Consider the following 17,778-nt stretch of genomic DNA (forward strand, 5'->3'; position numbering starts at 1 on the left):
GGGAAGACCTATTATATTTATTCCCTAACTTTGGAAGCAGACAGCCTGCAGCATAGGGGAAGCAGATATTCTATTGATGGCTTGGTTAAGTGAAATATAATTTAAAAACTAACATTTTTTCCAGTGCAATAGGTGTCATTCTAGATGAGCGGGTTATCTTCCCATGACCATTACCATGAGCCATATCTAGAAGGAATTCACTCCAGATTTTTTCTATGTTCCTTCTACTTCAGTGGGAGCTCTACTGCCACCTGCAGTTTTTCCCTTCTACTTGCAAGCTGGAAGGAGTGTTTCTGTTCTGATCTCTCTCTTTTCTTATTTTATTTGGTATTTTTGTCCTATTTCAGTGATTTTCAGCTCTGCCTGCGTAGAGAAGAAGCAGGCTAAAGTCTGCAGCTGACAGGCCAATCCCTTGTAGTACCTGTTAGCCAGCCTATACTAGTATCTTTGGAGCTCAGGACATCACCACATTTAATCCTCATCTACTGTTTAGCAAGGGTTCGAGCACAGACTGCTAGGCATCTGTAGGAGGCTCAACGGTGTCTCGCAGGGTGCCGGTTGCATTTGTTGCCTCTCACCTTCTGTAAGCAAATCAATTAGTTACATGTGTGGGGGGGGGGTATGGTCAGGCTTCATGTCTAACTGGCAACACGAGGATCAGCATCAAAAAATGCATTTCCAGCTTGAGTCAGTGATTCTTCTCCTTTCCAGCTACTGTAAAGAGCTGAGGCAGGCTGCAGCACCTTTCCAGCCTCTGTTACAGCCTCTGAGGGGATTTGGGGATGTCTGAAATACAGGTTTGGGGGAGTTTCTGTATGTTTCCCTTTGTCCGCCCACCTGAGAAATCCTAATTTCACGGTTTTTTATATTTAGTAAGTGTGTTTTATTAGCATTTTTAGGTGTGACTTTCTTGATGGCAGCCATCTTGAATTTTTAGCAATCTCATTTTCAAAAGTTCCCTGCACTTCCAAAACTGCAATTTTTGCCTCAAACCTTGTTGGGATGGAGTCCTTGGGCTCTTCTAACCCAAATTCATGCCAGGATTGTGCAAAATGAGTACCTCAGTAGCCGTGTGGCATGGACCATAGAGGTGGGAGTGACCAGCTTAGCCTCTACTCTGCTTAATCAGGTGACCAAAAGGGTGGCTAGCCCATTGGGATGGTCTTTTCTGTTTTGGGGAGCCTGGAAATGCTGACTTCCACACAACAGGATGTGGATGCCCTGCAGCCCAAGAATCGCAAGCTACAGTCATCAAAGGGTGACTCCACATTCCAAGGTCCAGAGGCCTTCTCAGACTTTATGAAATTTTTGTGGAAAGCCTTTCATGAGAGCCATGGTTTTCCTGCACAGTCCAGTTGTACCTCAGACTTGTCTCCTTGCAGCATTGCATCCCAAGGCATCTCTTCTTCACAGTCTGCCACTGTTCAGGACTTGGAGACCTCTCTCCAGATGATGATGATCATTTTACAGATCCCTTATTTTGGGGGATGTTCTTCCCATGGTTGGTGACCTGGGAATGTGTACCAGCTCTGTAGATCCTGCTTTGGCTTTAGAATCAGGGGATAATCCCACAGTTCTGCATTTATTTAAGTCTTCAGCTTTACTAGGTCTTATTTTGGAGTCTCAGCATGAGAATGACATACCTATTACATTGGAAAGGAGATTATGTCCTTATCTTTGATAATCTCTTTTCTAGCAAACAGGTGTGTCATTCTAGACACCCCCCCCCCCCCGCTCTGTCCTTCTGCTCCTGCCTACTGTCTCATTCTGGTTATTCTTCTCCAAGTTTGTATCTTGGATGCCAGTCAGCCCTTTGGGCCCTGAAGAATTCTATATGTTTATAGTATCTACCAGGGCTCCTTTGATGTTTCTGTTGACTAGTCCTTGTTCATTGAGTGTTCAAGTATTATGTTTGAGCAGAACATTTGATTATTTTGGGAAATTTCCCATTTTTGTTCTTACTTCACGTTCTGTCTGTGGAAGTCTTGTTTACTTGGGTACTAACTGCAGGTGGCAGTAGAACTCCCAGTGAAGTAAGGGGATCACAGAAAAATCTGAAGTGGATTTCTTCCGCATATGGCTCATGGCCATAGGGAGATAACCCGCTTGTCTAGATCAGGGGTCTCCAAAGTCCCTCCTTGAGGGCCGAATCCAGTCGGGTTTTCAGGATTTCCCCAATGAAAAAGCATTGAAAGCAATGCATGCACATAGATCTCATGCATATTCATTGGGGAAATCCTGAAAATCCGACTGGATTCGGCCCTCAAGGAGGGACTTTGGAGACCCCTGGTCTAGACTGACACACCTATCTACTGGAAAAGATATCATCAAGGTAAGAACATAATCTCTTTATATTGCTGAAATGAAACATTTTCTTTGGGAGCGGAAGAGGAGTGAGACTGTGCTTTGTGTGGGGATGGGGGACCGATGGGCACAAGGTGGAGAGTATGACCAAAAACAGATACAATTTTGAATTACCGTATTTTCCAGATTTTTTTCAAATTCCTCCAAGAATTGCATCATGGTAGGATCCCTTTCAAAATCATTGAAATGATTGTTTACCCACAGTAGTACCACTCGTGCCACCTGTACAAAAAAAGACAAGAATAAAAAAATAAACTTAAAATATAAAGCATTATGTGTACTCTGCCCAGAGCTCGGAAAAAGCACCTTCTTACTAATGAGAAATGCTCAAAGTACGGTGCTTTGGAAGCATCCTACAAACATTGTATTTGGAAGCATCCAGTTATTTTTAACTTTTAGTAAGCACCTCTAGGACTCATTCAAGTGATGTGTATTTCCAGTAGTGGGAGGCTGCCCCCCACTGCAGTCTGATGGACAAGATGTATGATATTGTGGAAGGAACATGGTTTTCTGTGCTATTTTTGAGGAAAGCACGTGTGCTTCAATGGATACATTCCTCACCACCAACATCGCTTCAGTGGTATAATCAGATGCATGAACTTTTGCGTACGCAGCGACTCGTGGTGGAGGATAGTTCCAGTTCATGCTCAATTTATTTGACATACTGCAAATATAAAGCCAGGGTAAAATCTAAGCGGTTTAGAATAAAATGTTATTTGAAAAGGAAATGAAGAACAAAAACGAAAAATAAGAAGGGGACAAAATAGACAAAACACAAAATTCCGACAGGGATCGTCAGGCCAGAAAACAGATGTTAAGATGTTAAATGGGGAAAAATTGTTGTCCTTTGTGCATAAATTGTAATATTGAATGTTTGTAATAAGGTGTGTTTAATCATTACTTATGTATGCTTTTGACTTTGCTGACTTTAAATTAATATATACATTCAGCACTTCTATATGTACAGTCAGGGGCACTGAATGTATACATAATACAATCAATACTCCAGCCTAAACAATTAGCATATTCAAATAGTGGCTTAATATCACCACTAATCAGACAGGGGCCTATGTAGCATTAGGATGTGCCTAACCCATTACAGAATGCTAGTGGAAATCCAATTTAGGCCTGCCTTGTTGCCCTGTTCCCTTTAGTCCATGACCTGGATGGCCAGCAGCAGATCGATGGTCCTGAGGCAGAGGAACGAAACATAACTATGTCGGCCATATGTTCTCCTATCTATGACAAACAGTGACTGCAACAGGATAAGTTCACTTTATTAAAATATATATCATGTTACACATTAAAAACCTGAGTTAAAGGCACTTTGGATGCTGTGAAATGAAGAATGAAAAAATAAAAAAGGGACTGATAAAGATGTATGGCGGGAGGTTTTCTCTAATTAAAAAGAGCTAGGTGAGAGCCACTGTTGACTGGTCCTACTTAAAAACCATATATGAATTTAAAAAAAACCCCACAAAACATGAGTAGAGGATGTAACGTGATTGACAATTTTGAAAATACTGTGGAATTATTAATAACACTGGGAACTTTTTTGCACATATTAATTCTGGAAGTTTGGGTTTTTTTTACAGGCATGTGGGCTGTGGTGAGAGTGTGAAAAGGACAAGCTGAGGAGGAGAATAAAGAATAATGGTATAGACTGGGTGCGGAGATAAGGGAGAGAGAGAGGAGTATATGCTCTGAAGAACATTAGATGGTAGTTTATGGAGGCCATCCAAGTTCAGGGATAGGATTAGGAGGGACAGAGCAGTGAGTAAAGCCATTAGTGAGATGGCAACAGCATAGAGTGGTGAGGAAAAGAAGTGTGTGGTGGGGGGGGAGGGGGAGAGATAGTGCAGCTGGGTAGACGTGGCATTTAAAATGTGATGGGGACAAGATGTTGGAAAATAGTAATTTGCTCTCAAAATATTTTGAGAGATTCTGCTTGTTCAATATATATAACATGTAAAACATAAATGCTAGCTTTGTTCCACCACAATGTACAAACTAACCTTGTCCCGGAGGCTGTCCACCTTAAACCACTGTAGAAGTTTTTCCCCAACTTCCATTGGACTAAAGATAAAGGAGTATGTTAAGAGGAAATCTTCAATGTAAGTGGGGTCCATAATGGAATGATCTTCCATCAATTGCATGAGAAGAATTTCCGGTGTTCCCTATAAATAGAAAGAGTTGAGGATATTCTGTTGATGGATATACTACTGAAACCTAGAATTCTTTGACTTCTAGTGCATTAAACCTCCAGAGAAAATTTACACAAGAGGGTGAAATATAGTCATCTGGTTTACAATAGAGAAAGCCTTTGATCGCACAGGCCTGGACCTAAACAGTCTTTAATCTTGCAATGCCATCTTACAAAATTTCCTTAATAGCACTCAACCCACTGGAAGATTGATGATCCATAGAAAATTTTAGACTTGTAGTGCAATTTGCTTAAACAGTACCCTACACCAACAATTAGGAATGCACCTTGGCCCGGAGACCAAGTAACATTTAGGAAATGGAAGCTATAAATCCCACCAACCAAAGAGAAAAGTCCAAGAGGTACAAATTTGCCTAATAGTACCCAAATGATTATCTCACTATCAGACCCAAGCTACCTCAGCATCCCCCAGATCACTCTTTGGAACTATAAAACTGGTGAATGCCAGATCAGCTACTAATAAATCCCCCAGTGATCTATGATGTCATCTGTGAACAGGAGGTAGACATTTTAGGAATAATTGAAACATGGCTAGATGAAACCAGGAGAATACTACTGTATGAATTACTGTTCATGGCAAGAGGATTTAATGGCCAACATCAACCAAAACGAGATGGAATAAAGGGGTAATGGTCCTGACTCGGGACATCATCAAACTACAGAATTGCTATCCTCATCTAATTGAATCAGAATGCCTTTTAATCCAGCAGGAAGAAAAAACCCAATCTGTATGCTTATGACACATCATCTGAGCAAGAACTCCTCAATCTGATTATAAAGGTGACCTTGAGTTTTGCAGGCTGGGGACCATAGTAGACTTTAATCTACATATCAGAACCCCAGATACCATCACAGCTGTCTTCTTGGACATGATGACAGCACTAGGTTTCACATAATTAATTCTCCAACCTATAAAACAGGGAATTCTACCAGGTGGTTGGCATTCCAGAACACCGCAATAGTGGTATCAAAATAACATTGACAGACTTCCTAACCAAATTTTTCAGTGCAACAGGTGTGTCATTCTAGACAAGTGGATTATCTCCCCATGGCCTTGAGCCATATGCAGAAGGAATCCACTTGAAAATTTTTCTGTGATCTTCCAACTTCACTGTGAGTTCTACCACCACCTGCAGTTTTTTCCCTTCTGCCCGTGAGCCAGAATGATGTGTTTCTGTTCTGATCTCACTTTTTCTTATTTTATTCGACCTTTATCTCTTTTTTTCAGTCTTGGAGCTTTCACATTGATTTCAGCTCTGCCTGCATGGAGAAGAAGCAGATTCCAGTCTGCAGCTGACAGACCGATCCCTGGTGGTATCTGTTAACCTGGTGGCACAAGTATTATTGGAGGTCTATGCCAATGGTTCCTCATTGTTATGGGCCAGCACAGTCAGACTGCCCTAGATTCCTGAGACTTCTTTTGTATGTCCTACTTGTCTAGAATGACAAAACTATTGCACTGGAAAAAGTGATTATGTTCTTACCTTGATAATATCTTTTCCAGTAGATAGGTGTGTCATTCTTCTCTCGCCCTATCCTTCCTGCGCCTGCCTACTGTTTTATTCTATTCAAGCTTCTCCAAGTTGTATCTTGGATACCAAATTTCAAGTTTATTTAAAAATTTTATATACCGCCCAATTGGCCTTCTAGGCGGTGAACATTGTCTTAAATATTGGGCCCTGATGAATTCTGAATAATGTGTTTATATTCTCTACAGGGGTATCACTTCAGCTCCTTTGTTGCTTCTGTTGGCTGTTCTTCGTTCATTGAGTGTTCAAGTGTTTTTCTGATTGAGCAGAACAGTTGATTTGTTTGGGAAATTTCCCATTGTTGTCCTTACTTCACATGCTTTTCATGGAGCTCTTCTATGCTTGGGTACTAACTGCAGGTGGCGGGAGAGCTCCCAGTGAAGTTAGAGGATCATAGAAAAATTCCAGAGTGAATTCCTTCTGCATATGGCTCACGGCCATGGGGAGATAACCAACTTGTCTAGAATGACACATGTATTTACTGGAAAAACTATTATCAAGGTAAGGACATAATCTCTTTTTTCTGTGACTACCTGAAGCATATGGTTCCTCCCAGTATATAGAAGATCAGAGACAAGAAAATATGACTAATGAGAAATTCCTAGAGACCTTGATCTAACCCTATGGGGCTCATTTTCAAAAAAGTTAGATGTTTTATTTTTTTGTCCCTATATTTTAGCCTTTTGGAATTCGATATGGGGTCAAATAAATTCTTTATTAGAAAATCCTGTAGCATTAACTTATGATACTGTAATATTTGGCATTTCTATGAGAAAAAAGAGTCAGATATCGGCAAGTAATAACAAACTTTTATTGATTATGACAGGAGTTGCCATGCAACATATTACTAACAATTGGAAAGATCACAGCAGACTCAATTTTAATTTCTGGTGGAATTCACTATGTCATCTTTATAAAATGGAACGTTCAATAGCAATACAAAATGGAAATTATAAAAGTTTTAATAAAATATGGGAGCCATTAGAATTGTTTTGTAATGAATAAACACCATTTGTTTAACATAAGTTAGTAAGGGAGGGGAAGGGGGAAGGATTCTATAATTGAAGAAAAAGCTTAAAAGTAATAAGGAAACAAAAAGTTAAATGAATTAAGATAAAGAATATTGAAAGAGAGGGTGGGGGAGGGTTTCATATATATATACGATTGTTATTATCTTGATGGATTTATCAAGTGATATTGTTGAACCTATGTATCACTTTTTATTGTACACTTGTTGAATGATTAAAAATGAATAAAGAATTTAAAAAAAAAGATGTGATATTAAATTATATTAAGGTTTAATCAATAAATATGAATGTAATGTTTATATGATATTTTTTATTACAATATTTATTGGAAGGGTGGGTGGTGGAGGGAGTTAATTTATGTATTTAAGATTATAATAGAAAGAAATTCAAGTGATGTGTATAAGTTCAAATGATGTAATATTATGTACTTGATGTAAGATGAAAAAATGAATACAGAATTGGAAAAAAAAAAGTTAGACGTCCAAAAAATGGCATAAACCAAGTGCTAATTCTCGAAGCCAACTTTCTGGACATCTAGCTTGGCTTTTATGCTGCAGTGCATGCAAAATTCGAGGGGGCGTGTTAGAGGCGTGATATGCAGAATTGTTGGTGATCTCCTGCTGGACCTCCTCCTGGACTCCTCCTGCACTACTATTGAGGATAGTAGACAGCTGGAAAGAAGAAAAATATTCAAATGAGAAAATGTGCTTTAGCAGCTGATTCCAAGAAATGCACTGAACTATCTATAATAACCAGGTCCTTAATGGTCTCATCTACAAAATGCTTTGAACAGATTGAAGGGGATGCAAAGAAGAGGAATATTGGACATCGTGATGGAGGGAGAGATGTGGCATTGAAAAACATTTAATATGGTTTAATAGGCAAAGTGTACACCAAGATTTTACCTTTCGGATGGTAAGTGACTGGTTTGATCCTTCAGCCACACCATGCTGTGATTGGTCCACGGAGGTGTTTTTGATCTCTTCCTGGTCTGCAGAATTGTTGGTGATCTCCTGCTGGACCTCCTCCTGGACTCCTCCTGCACTACTATTGAGGAAAGTAGACAGCTGGAAAGAAGAAAAATATTCAAATGAGAAAATGTGCTTTAGCAGCTGATTCCAAGAAATGCACTGAACTATCTATAATAACCAGGTCCTTAATGGTCTCATCTACAAAATGCTTTGAACAGATTGAAGGGGATGCAAAGGGGAGGAATATTGGACATCATGATGGAGGGAGAGATGTGGCATTGAAAAACATTTTAATATGGTTTAATAAGCAAAGTGTACACCAAGATTTTACCTCTCGGATGGTAAGTGACTGGCTTGATCCTTCAGCCACACCATGCTGTGATTGGTCCATGGAGGTGTTTTTGATCTTTTCCTGGTCTGCAGAATTGTTGGTGATCTCCTGCTGGACCTCCTCCTGGACTCCTCCTGCACTACTATCGAGGATAGTAGACAGCTGGAAAGAAGAAAAATATTGAAATGAGAAAATGTGCTTTAGCAGCTGATTCCAAGAAATGCACTGAACTATCTATAATAACCAGGTCCTTAATGGTCTCATCTACAAAATGCTTTGAACAGATTGAAGGGGATGCAAAGAAGAGGAATATTGGACATCGTGATGGAGGGAGAGATGTGGCATTGAAAAACATTTTAATATGATTTAATAGGCAAAGTGTACACCAAGATTTTACCTCTCGGATGGTAAGTGACTGGCTTGATCCTTCAGCCACACCATGCTGTGATTGATCCACGGAGGTGTTTTTGATCTCTTCCTGGTCTACAGAATTGTTGGTGATCTCCTGCTGGACCTCCTCCAGGACTCCTCCTGCACTACTATTGAGGATAGTAGACAGCTAGAAAGAAGAAAAATATTGAAATGAGAAAATGTGCTATAGTAGCTGATTCCAAGAAATGCACTGAACTATCTATAATAACCAGGTCCTTAATGGTCTCATCTACAAAATGCTTTGAACAGATTGAAGGGGATGCAAAGGGGAGGAATATTGGACATCATGATGGAGGGAGAGATGTGGCACTGAAAAACATTTTAATATGGTTTAATAGGCAAAGTGTACACCAAGATTTTACCTCTCGGATGGTAAGTGACTGGCTTGATCCTTCAGCCACACCATGCTGTGATTGGTCCATGGAGGTGTTTTTGATCTTTTCCTGGTCTGCAGAATTGTTGGTGGTCTCCTGCTGGACCTCCTTCTGGACTCCTCCTGCACTACTATTGAGGATAGTAGACAGCTGGAAAGAAGAAAAATAGTCAGGTGCCTGCTAACTTGGCATTTTCAGGGGCACTATCCAGTTAAGTGCTGTTGAATATACTCACTTAACCACCTACAAGTCATTTAACTGGCCAGGAATTGTTTAAATCACCTTAAATATCGACCACATGATTATTTTTACACAGGTTAAATGAAAAGTAATGGTTCTATCTCCATAACATTTGTTTAAATGAAGATATTGTAATAAATTAAAAATAAAATCCCAAAATAATATTTGAAACATACTCTTTTATTACATATATTTACTTTTCTATATAGTTGTTAGCATTTGCCACACATTTCTGTCAACGAAGAGCAAGATTTTGAAAGCCATCACTACTGTATATCTTGTCTCTTCAGTTGCTAACAGTAATTTCAAGCTGAATAAATGCCCATAAAGATGTCACTTCACTTTCAAAAGAGATGGAAATCGTATGGCATTAAGTTGGAACCTTAAGGATGGGCAGAGCTGGGGATCTTGCTTTTCAGTGTGTCTAAAACAGGCTTTATGAGTGGATAAAAGATTTCTAAAACTATTCCCATAAAGAATACCCTCTTCCAAAACCAAAGAAGCAAGAAGCCAATGCATGTTTATGCAGAGGTATGCATAACTGGCTCTGCATCTCAGATACCCTGAGGCTCAGCACTTTCAAACTGTTCCTACAACTTACATAAGTAATTAATTCATTTTTTATCCTATTCTCCCTAAGAAGCTCGAACGGTTACTGGTTAACATACATAATTTTAAAATAAAAAACAAAGATATTATTTTCTAGGTGAATGTTGTAATAACAGAAACTCCTTACAAAATGGACCACAAGTGCTTCAAACATGACATCAGCATGGCTAAAACAATTTTTTTATCAAGATTTACACAAATTTGAGATAATATAAATCTCAAAGAATTGCAAGTTTTATTGTAAAAGCAAGCACAGATATTAGGATAGATATTTTACTTTATAATTTCTTAAAGAACAAATTACTGGAGTTAAAGGCAACAAACTATAGTTGTCAGTTCCTCAGTGTAGAATCTACAGCTCTTTTATCAAAATATTCCTGTTATCATTGTTTTCAAGCTATCAACAGCTTTGTGGTGACTTGCGTATAAGTTAGTTTCAAATGGATACGAGAAACAGCCACTTCAGAGTAGCTCCAGACCTGGGACTTAACTTTATCAAAAGCATTGAAACCTCTGCAAAGCACTTGCTAATGTGAAGAGTAAGGCTCCCATAAAATACATCAGAAGATATTAACTTACTCTAGAATGCAACAAACGCACAGAGTTAACCACTGATCTCAAGACGTATGCCATCTCCAAACTCCTAACAGCGTCTCAGTTGAGAATAACTCAGTAGTAAACAACCGTAGCAACCAATGCAGAATCTTTATATTCAATGTCTCAATCTAGAACCTACAACTCACATTCCAGAATGAAACACAATACATCATAGAGTATGCTAAAGAACCAAAGACAAGATTTATATTCCACTTATTGCTGAAATGATCTGCATCCAGTTAAATCGTATGTCAAAAGTATGTTCCCACCATAGGCAGACCCAATTTCCAGCAATAACTCTAGTCTTGGGAGATCCTGGTTGTTTTAGCAACTCTTAGAGCCAGAAACAAAAGTTGCTCTGCATTTTTTGAATTAAGCCTCGTCTTGATTTTTGATATGAAGACACAAGAGCCCATGTTATACTTTGTATTTATTTTAGGGTAATCACAAAGTATATTGATCTGCTCCTTGCTATAGCAGCATATGATAATCATCATTGCATATATTCAGCACTGCTATTCTGAGGACAGCAGTGCTGAAAATAAGTGGACACTCAACCTCCATAACTAACATGAAAAGCAAACATTGACTCCATTTGATTGCCTCACAAATTTGCTACTTTATAAATAACTCATGTCAATTGAATTAAAATAGGCAGTTGTTATTTTATCAAAGGAGAATCCATCATGCATTCAACTATTTTGGATAAATGCACACTATTGTAATATATTGTCAAATTGTATAGAACCGGTTAAGGATGCTTATGGAACACTGGTTGAAAAATACAGAAGGATGATTATTTTAGAAGTATTATTCCTGATTTACAGATGAAAATATCAATATTTACATAAGTAAATGGCATCCATGGCAAGCTGTCATTTTGGAAAGGTTTTGACTTAACTTTGGGTGTACTGGCTGTGTCTAGATATCCCTGTGTATAAAGCAGCCATATTGCTGAGGAACATACCATTTTATAATACATGATAATGCATATAGTAGCACATTTTAAACTGTGGTATTTAGAGCTGCTGTAAATCACGTAGAAACACCAAGTTGATGTTTCACTGATGGTGTCTAGATGAAAAGTGATTGTGAGTTATTTGCTTGGTTGCATCTCTGTCCATATAGAAACTTGATGGCAAATAAAGGCCAAATGGACCATCCAGTCTGCCCATCCACAGTAACCATTATCTCTTTCTCTCTGTAAGAGATCCCATGGGCCTATCCCAGGCATTCTTGAATTCAGATACAGTCTCTGTCTCTACCACATCTTCAAGGAGATGACTGTTCTATGCATCTACCACCCTTTCTGTATTTCCTTAGATTACTCCTGTGCCTATCACCTCTTAACTTCATTCTATGACCTCTCATTCCAGAGCTTCCTTTCAGATGAAAGAGACTTGACTCATGCACATTTATTCCACATGGGTATTTAAACATCTCTGTCATATCTTCCTGTTCCTGAAACTGATCTGGTTTCGGCAGAGGGGTGCATGCCCAGCTGGATGGCTCTGATCAATTAAGGGAGAGAAGGGATAACATGGGACAAAGGGAGAATAGAGGGGGGAGGAGGAGCACATTGGAACATGAGAGGAACATGGATTTGGGACAAAGGTTGGAAGGCAGGGAGGGGGACAAATTCAGGACACAGAAGAAAGGGAGGAGGCATGACCTTGGGACACAAGGGAGGGGATAGAAAGGGAGAATTGTTGGGGCTGAGTGTGTAAGTGAAAGGGAAAGATGGTGCACATGGGGAAAGGAAGAAAGAGGAAAATTGGGCATAGAGAGAGAGAGAGCAGAGTGAAGTAGAGATACATGGGGAAGAGAAGGATGAGAGGGAGAAATGTTGGATATGGTGGTGGAAAGGGAACAGGGAACAGAGGGACAGATTGAAGGGGATGCAAGGGGAAAGAATGTTGGACATAGTGATGGAGGGAGAGGTGTGACACTGAAAAACATTTTAACATGGTTTAATGAGCAGTTTACACCAAGATTTTACCTCTCGGATGGTAAGTGACTGGCTTGATCCTTCAGCCACACCATTCTGTGATTGTTCTACAGAGGTGTTTTTGATCTCTTCCTGGTCTGCAGAATTGTTGGTGATCTCCTGCTGGACCTCCTTCTGGACTCCTCCTGCACTACTATTGAGGATAGTAGACAGCTGGAAAGAAGAAAAAGAGTCAGGTGGCTGCTAAATTTGCATTTTCGGGGGCATTATCCAGTTAAGTGCTGTTGAATATGCTCAGTTAGCCACCTACAAGCCATTTAACTGGCCAGGAACTGTTTAAATCACCTTAAATATTGACCACATGATTATTTTTACACAGATTAAATGAAAAGTAATGGTTCTATCTCTATAACATTTGTTTAAATGAAGATATTGTAATAAATTAAAAATAAAACCCCAAAATAATATTTGAAACATACTCTTTTATTACATATATTTACTTTTCTATATAGATGTTAGCATTTGCCACACATTTCTGTCAACGAAGAGCAAGATTTTGAAAGCCATCACTACTGTATATCTTGTCTCTTCGGTTGCTAACAGTAATTTTAAGCTGAATAAAATGCCCATAAAGATGTCACTTCACTTTCAAAAGAGATGGAAATCAAATGGCATTAAGTTGGAACCTCAAGGATGGGCAGAGCTGGGGATCTTGCTTTTCAGTGTGTCTAAAACAGGCTTTATGAGTGGAAAAAAGATTTCTAAAACTATTCCCTTAAAGAATACCCTCTTCCAAAACCAAAGAAGCAAGAAGCCAATGCATGTCTATGCAGAGGTATGCATAACTGGCTCTGCATCTCAGATACCCTGAGGCTCAGCACTTTCAAACTGTCCCTAAAACTTACATAAGTAATTAATTCATTTTCTATTCTATTCTCCCTAAGAAGCTCGAACGGTTACAGGTTGACATACATATTTTTAAAATAAAAATCAAAGATATTATTTTCTAGGTGAATGTTGTAATAACAGAAACTCCTTACAAAATGGACCACAAGTGCTTCAAACATGACATCAGCATGGCTAAAACAATTTTTTAAATCAAGATTTACACAAATTTGAGATAATATAAATCTCAAAGAATTGCAAGTTTATTGGAAAAGCAAGCACAGATATTAGGATAGATATTTTACTTTATAATTTCTTAAAGAACAAATTACTGGAGTTAAAGGCAACAAACTATAGTTGTCAGTTCCTCTGTATAGAATCTACAGCTCTTTTATCAAAATATTCACATTATCATTGTTTTCAAGCTATCAACAGCTTTGTGGTGACTTGCGTATAAGTTAGTTTCAAATGGATACGAGAAACAGCCACTTCAGAGTAGCTCCAGACCTGGGACTTAACTTTATCAAAAGCATTGAAACCTCTGCAAAGCACTTGCTAATGTGAAGAGTAAGGCTCCCATAAAATACATCAGAAGATATTAACTTACTCTAGAATGCAACAAACGCACAGAGTTAACCACTGATCTCAAGACGTATGCCATCTCCAAACTCCTAACAGCGTCTCAGTTGAGAATAACTCAGTAGTAAACAACCGTAGCAACCAATGCAGAATCTTTATATTCAATGTCTCAATCTAGAACCTACAACTCACATTCCAGAATGAAACACAATACATCATAGAGTATGCTAAAGAACCAAAGACAAGATTTATATTCCACTTATTGCTGAAATGATCTGCATCCAGTTAAATCGTATGTCAAAAGTATGTTCCCACCATAGGCAGACCCAATTTCCAGAAAAATTAGAAAAGCAATACCTCTAGTCTTGGGAGATCCTGGTTGTTTTAGCAACTCTTAGAGCCAGAAACAAAAGTTGCTCTGCATTTTTTGAATTAAGGATGATTCCCAAAGCCTCGTCTTGATTTTTGATATGAAGACACAAGAGCCCATGTTATACTTTGTATGTATTTTAGGGTAATCACAAAGTATATTGATCTGCTCCTTGCTAGAGCAGAATATGATAATCATCATTGCATATATTCAGCACTGCTATTCTGAGGACAGCAGTGCTGAAAATAAGTGGACACTCAACCTCCATAACTAACATGAAAAGCAAACATTGACTCCATTTGATTGCCTCACAAATTTGCTACTTTATAAATAACTCATGTCAATTGAATTAAAATAGGCAGTTGTTATTTTATCAAAGGAGAATCCATCATGCATTCAACTATTTTGGATAAATGCACACTATTGTAATATATTGTCAAATTGTATAGAACCGGTTAAGGATGCTTATGGAACACTGGTTGAAAAATACAGAAGGATGATTATTTTAGAAGTATTATTCCTGATTTACAGATGAAAATATCAATATTTACATAAGTAAATGGCATCCATGGCAAGCTGTCATTTTGGAAAGGTTTTGACTTATCTTTGGGTGTACTGGCTGTGCCTAGATATCCCTGTGTATAAAGCTGAGGAACATACAATTTTATAATACATGATAATGCATATAGTAGCACATTTTAAACTGTGGTATTTAGAGCTGCTGTAAATCATGTAGAAACACCAAGTTGATGTTTAACTGATGGTGTCTAGATGAAAAGTGATTGTGAGTTATTTGCTTGGTTGTCATCTCTCTCCATATAGAAATATGATGGCAAATAAAGTACACTGTGGTAGACGAGGTGGACCTTCTCTGAATAACAGTGTGGTCCTGGTGTCTGTCTGCCTGCTTCATTACACAATTAAAAAAAAACAAAACATAAGAACATAAGAAATTGCCTCCGCTGGGTCAGACCAGGGGTCCATCACGCCCAGCAGTCCGCTCCCGCAGCGACCCATCAGGTCCATGACCTGTAAGTGATCCTTTGACTAAAACCTTCCAATCCTCATTATTCTTCCATCGATACCCTTTATGAACCTATCTCTACCTCTATCTATATCCCTCAATCCCCGTATCCTCAGGAATTTGTCCAATCCCTCTTTGAATCCCTTTAATGTACTCTGTCCTATCACAGCTTCCGGAAGTGCATTCCAGGTGTCCACCACCCTCTGAGTGAAGAAATATTTCTTAGCGTTGGTTCTAAACCTGTCCCCTTTCAATTTCTCCGAGTGTCCCCTTGTTCTTGTAGTTCCCAATAGGCTGAAGAATCTGTTCCTTTCCACCTTCTCCATGCTCTTCATGATCTTGTAAGTCTCTATCATGTCTCCTCTGAGTCTCCGCTTTTCCAGGGTGAAGAGCCCTTGCCTTTCTAGCCTCTCAAGGTATGAAAGGTTTTCCATACCTTTTATCATTCTTGTTGCTCTTTTCTGAACCCTCAAGTATCTCCATGTCCTTCTTTAGATACGGTGACCAATATTGGACGCAGTATTCCAGATGCAGTCGCACCATCGCGCGATACAGCGGCATGATGACTTCCTTCGTTCTGGTAGTAATACCCTTCTTAATACCCAACATTCTGTTTGCCTTCTTTGAGGCTGCTGCACATTGTGCCATTGACTTCATTGTTGTGTCCACCAACACATCCAAGTCTTTTTCAAGGTTACTTCCCTCTAGTACTAATCCCCCATTTGGTAGCTGAACATCGGGTTCTTTTTCCCTATATGCATGACCTTGCATTTCCCGACATTGAAGCTCATCTGCTATTTTTTTGCCTACTCCTCCAGTTTGTTCAGGTCCCTTTGTAGGTCCTCACATTCTTCCACAGTTCTAACCCTTCTACAGAGTTTAGTGTCATCCGCAAATTTTATAACATCACATTTCGTCCCCGTTTCTAGGTCATTAATAAATACATTGAACAGCAGCGGTCTGAGTACCGACCCCTGTGGAACTCCGCTTGTGACCCTCCTCCAGTCCGAGTAGTGGCCCTTCACTCCAACCCTTTGCTTTCTGCCTGCCAACCAGTGTTTAACCCATCTGTGTAAGTCCCCTTCCACCCCGTGGTTCCACAGCTTCCTAAGTAGCCGCTCATGGGGTACCTTGTCGAAGACCTTTTGGAAGTCGAGATAAATGATGTCTATGGGTTCCCCTTTGTCCATCTGGCTGTTTACCCCCTCAAAGAAGTGCAGTAAGTTTGTTAGGCACGATCTCCCTTTGCAGAAGCCATGTTGGCTCTCTTTCATTAGTCCATTTCTTTCTTTCATTAGTCCATTTCTTTCAATGTGCTCACAAATGCTGTCCTTTATCAGTGCTTCTACCATCTTGCCTGGAACCGATGTCAAACTTACCGGCCTGTAGTTTCCCGGGTCACCTCTCGATCCCTTTTTAAAGATAGGTGTAACATTTGCTATCTTCCAGTCCTCCGGGACTTCGCCAGTTTTCAAGGATAGGTTGCAAACTAGTTGGAGTATTTCCACTATTTCATTTCTTAGTTCTTTTAGTACCCTTGAGTGGATTCCGTCCGGGCCTGGTGATTTGTCGCTTTTCAATCTATCTATCTGTTGGAGGACATCCTCTCTTCGGGTTCTGGTACACTGGATGTGTCCTCGCTTGTGAAGACTGTTGAGAAGAACTTGTTTAACCTATCAGCTACCTCTTTTTCCTCCTTTATGACTCCCTTTCTGTCTCCATCATCCAAAGGTCCTACTTCCTCCCTTGCCAGTTGCTTCCCTTTAACATATTTGAAATTTTTTGCCTCCCCGGCTAGTCTTTCTTCGTATTCCCTTTTCGCTCTCCTAATCACTCGATGACATTCTTTTTGGCATTTCCTGTGTTCCTTCCAGTTTTCCCCAGTTTGGTCCTTTTTCCATTTTCTTGTCTCCTATCGCTTTCTTCACTTCATTTGTTATCCATACTGGGTCTTTTGTTCGGGGTTTTTTGCACCCTTTTCTAAATCTGGGGATGTACATAAGTTGTGCTTCTTGCACCGTGCCCTTGAATAGGGACCAGGCTTGCTCCACAGTTTCTATTTTCCTTGAGCTGTTTCTGAGGTTTTTTTCTCGCCATTAATCTCATAGCGTCATAGTTCCCTTTCTTGAAGTTTAGTGTTGACACTGTGGTTCTCTTCCCTCTTAATGTTCCTACTTCTAATTTGTACTGGATCATGTTGTGATCGCTGTTTCCTAGTGGTCCTACTACTTCCATTTCCTTCGCCAGTCCCTCTAGCCCATTGAGGATTAGTT

At 39.4% G+C, this 17,778-nt stretch overlaps 1 pseudogene; it reads right to left on the reverse strand.

The window, feature by feature from the left end:
- LOC117368552 overlaps positions 1–14,193 on the reverse strand; it is a 66,282-nt pseudogene extending 52,089 nt beyond the window's left edge.
- Between the last annotated feature and the right edge of the window lie 3,585 nt (positions 14,194–17,778).

Source organism: Geotrypetes seraphini, chromosome 10, assembly GCF_902459505.1.
Source record: "Geotrypetes seraphini chromosome 10, aGeoSer1.1, whole genome shotgun sequence".
NCBI lineage: Eukaryota > Metazoa > Chordata > Amphibia > Gymnophiona > Dermophiidae > Geotrypetes > Geotrypetes seraphini.